Here is a 4,427-nt window from a genome sequence, read left to right on the forward strand (position 1 = left end):
CGATTTTCAGTTGTAGTTGCAGTAAACCGGTCAATGTCTTAACTATAACCCCATGCCGACCTATCTGTGCCATTTCTAGTCGGATTGACCCTCTATAGATAAATTTCACGTGGGACCTTAGTTAAGGGGAACAAATACCGAAACTCTTGAAAGATGATTATACGATTTTCAGTTGTAGTTGTAGTCAACCGGTCGATGTCTTAACTATAACCCCATGCCGACCTATTTGTGTCATTTCGAGTCGGGTTGACCCACTAGATAAATCTCACATGGAACCATATTTAAGGAAAACAAATATCGAACCGCTTGAACCAAAACTTGGTTGATTTCTAGCCTATAATTTGATCCTCTACTATATATACAACGGCAAATGCAGAAGCAACCAGAGAAAATTATAACAAGGACTATATGGGCCATCGTGATGTCTAATATATCTCGAGTTTTTCTTTTATAGCGCATGTCCCTTATTAGTAATAAATTGTTCAATCATTGTAATGATCATAACATCCATTTTTAGCTACCTAGCTCATGCAGATGCAGTCCATTTAAATAGGAAATGGATATACCATCAAAGAATAAGACATATTCGATTAATTAGAGAGACTGATTCAAATCCTTTCATTTTCTCATGTGTTTCTATGCCTTTGCTTTATTTGGATGTGGAGACTCTTCCAACATATTTATTAGCCAGTGGAGCACAGACGGTGAGAGATGGAGAAGGAGGGGATCTTTAGTCTAATTATCACATCATCTCTCTTCATTTATTAAAAAAAAAAAAGAAGAAAGAAAGAAAGAAAGAAAGATCTCATCGTCCTCCATTCCCACTCCCCGTAGCTAATTTTAATTATCAGTTAATTAACTACGCAAGTTTTTATTACGCATTCTATATAATTTGTAATTTTCTCTTATGTAAGAAATTATAAGGCGTTGGTCTCAGATCTATCATTTTATATGCATGTAATTTAATATATATGTTTATCTGTACGTTATTATCGGAAAGGATAAATAAAACGGCAAGCAAATACATTCCATGACAATTCAGTTCATTAATTTTCAGGAACATCATGGACATTTCCATGTCTCTCTCCTCTGTTGAGAGCTCTCCTCTCTTCCCTCCGTTGGAAGCTCAGCTCCCTTCTTCTTTCTTCTTCTTCTTTACTGCACTGATGCTTGGATCTTCAATGGCGCCACCCACCCCCCTTTTCCCACGCAAAGCTTTCAATACTCATAAAGCCAAGATCTATTCTGATCTTCTTTCTGAACATTCCTCACCAACTGTGTACTTCAGAACAAAAATGGCATTTATGAAGCTCTCTAAACCTGATCCTATCCCTCTATATCCTCCTGCGACTTCAGTATCTCTCACTGCCCAGATTGCTCTCATTCCTCCTCTGACCCCACAAGACACTCCCCCACTGAGCAGAAAGATCACAATGGACCCTACTGACCTCAACATCAACCTAGCAGAGATGTTTAATGCCCATATGTCCATGGCTCCAACCGCTGAGGTGCTCGATCTTCCTGCCAATGATGAAGAGGCACCTGATCCCGCCCCGCTCACACTCCTAGTCAAGCCTTTCGGTTTCAGAATCCCTCCTCCGAAGCTTATCATCCCACGCCTCATTCAGATTTGGGCTGCGAAAAAGGGTGTCACAATAATCCCTGATGACAGAGATAAAGAAATACTGGTCTGCCTCTTCAGGGACCAAAGAGACCTCATTGCAATAGAAAAGGGAGGTGCCTACCACGTCCAAGGCGCCCACATGATGCTGGAAAGGTGGGACCGAGCCCTCCCGTTCGAGGAGATCAAGTTCAACTCTGTTGCCTTCTGGATCCAACTCAGGGGAATTCCCCCAGAGCTCCTCTCGCACCAGAACATAACCCAACTCGCTAAGCAAGCTGGCTCAGTGGTTCAAGTTGACTGGAAAAATAAAGGCAGTGTCCCCAAGTGGTTCGTCACCCCTCGCGCACTGGTGAAAGTTCCCACAGCTAAGCCTCTGTGCCCGGGGTACCTAATTGCCAGAGGAAACAATTCGGCCTCGTGGGTTTACTTCAAGTACGAAAAACTCGCAACCTTCTGTTACGACTGTGGAACCCTAGGCCACGAACAGGGAAATTGCAGCTCAGACCAGCCGATTATCCCCGACCAATACGGTCCATGGCTCAGATACGATCCAAAAAACGACCTCCCACCACCCCAGGTAGCTGCCGTCCCTGACTCTCCCCCTCCAAACACCCCCTCTGGCGCAACCGGAACCGAGCCCAACGGCTCTCCGCACACCCCCTACCTTTCCCCCAAACCCCCAACTCACAGAGGCGACACCGCTCCCAAGAAACCGAAATTCAAAATAATCTTCAACATACCTGACAATCTTGCAGCTTTAGCCCCTGCCTTTGACGTCCAATCTGACACGGAGGAGGGAGCCGTTGCTCAAACCCCCTCTCAATCCCCTCTGTCTTCTGTGTACAACGATGAGCAGAGGAACCATAGCAATTTTCCCCCCAATTCGCGACTGAAAGGAGAAGCCCAGCAAGACGGGCCTGAAGAGGAGGCCCAAGGAAGCCCATCTCAGCTGGGCCAAGTCTGGGACTTTACGGGCCAGCAGAGCAGCCCAATGGACTCCCTTTACTTGGGAATCACTAGCAGCCTAATGGACTCCCCAACGGGCCCAATTTACCCGGTCCATTACTCGCCCGAATTCAACTGTCCTTCAGCCAACACCGTTTTCTATAACCCATTCGCCAGGAAAAGAAAATTGGAATTTCCCACTATAGTGCCAGTTAAGCGAGCTGCTCCTTACTCGGCCCCCCAACAGAATGGCAATATCCCCGGGGCAGCAGCAGCCAAATCCGCACTACTACGTTGAGGAGATGGAAGATAGCGATACCCCCAATGACATCCAAATGGCCGAGGAGGCGGGCCCAAGCATGCCCCCAACTTATCCATGAGTATCCTCGCTTGGAACTGTCGGGGAATGGCAGGAGACCCGACAGTTCGCGCTTTAAGGCTCCTCCAAAATAAGCACCAGCCCAGCATAATATTCCTATCAGAGACTAAAATTGATTCTGATCGATGCAAGAAGCTAGCTCGGCGATGCAAGATGGACGGTATTTTCTCGGTGGATGCTACAAATTCAGCAGGGGGACTATGCTTGCTTTGGAACACGGAACTCAAGGTACAAATCCTCCAACACTCTCCTCATTATATCCATGCTATCATTGATCATGCTATTTTACCTGCCTCTTGGTGTCTTACTTGTGTATATGGCCCCCCATATGTTCACCTAAAACATGATTTCTGGACTGATCTAGCCAACATTGCCACTGATATTAAACGCCCTTGGATGCTTATTGGTGATTTCAATGAAATTTGCTCTAGAAATGATAAGAGGGGCGGAAAACCCTTTGTTTCCTCAAGCCGCCCCTACCTTGATGATTTTATGAGCCTCTCGGGCTGCATTGACCTAGGCTTCAGTGGAAATCCTTTTACCTGGAGAAATAAACGATCCGGGCTTGCTCACATCAAACAAAGATTAGATCGTGCTATTGCAAATGATGAATGGCGTCTCTTGTTCCCAAAAGCTGGTGTTTTGCATCTGCCTAGCATTAAATCCGATCACAACCCTATATTAGCCAAGCTTTGGATGGATTCTACTAAACGCCCTAAACCTTTCCGTTTTGAAGAAGCTTGGACCCGCGATCCAAGCAGTAATGAAGTAATTCAAAATGCCTGGAATTACGAAATAAATGGCTCAAAGGCTTACCAATTTTCCTCCAAACTTAAAATCATGAAAAAAGACTTGAAAAACTGGAACAAAAATTGTTTTGGCCTTTGTGATACTAAAATTGCAGGCATCATTGAAGAACTTGATGAGATTCAGTGCGATATTCCCAATCCTGAAACTAAGCAAAGAGAGGACTCACTGCTTGCTGAGCTTGATGAGATTTTGCTAAGGAAGGACTTAATCTGGCGACAAAAATCCCGGGAACTATGGTTAAAAAATGGTGACAGAAACTCCAAATTCTTCCACCTCTCCACCATCATCAGACGGAGGACAAATCACATCGCCGCTGTAAAGGGAGAAGGGAATCAATGGATAGAAGACCCTGAGAGCATCGGAGATTATTTCCTTAAAAACTTCAAGGACCTATTCACCTCTACCTCCCCCACCTTCCCGGAAGACCTTGAAGGATTAGTGGAACCTATCATCACAAATGAAGAGAACATCCTCCTTACCTCCATCCCAACCCGTGAAGAGATCACACATGCCCTAAATTCCATTCCAAATCTCAAGGCACCTGGACCAGACGGCATCCCTTCACTAGTTTACAAGCACTACGGCAACATCATCAAGCCACTACTCACATCGGCAGTCCAAAGCTTCTTCTTCTCCGGTAAAATCCTCAAGGAATGGAACAACACCTTC

The sequence above is a fragment of the Punica granatum genome, chromosome 1 (assembly GCF_007655135.1).
Source record: "Punica granatum isolate Tunisia-2019 chromosome 1, ASM765513v2, whole genome shotgun sequence".
In the NCBI taxonomy this organism is placed as follows: domain Eukaryota; kingdom Viridiplantae; phylum Streptophyta; class Magnoliopsida; order Myrtales; family Lythraceae; genus Punica; species Punica granatum.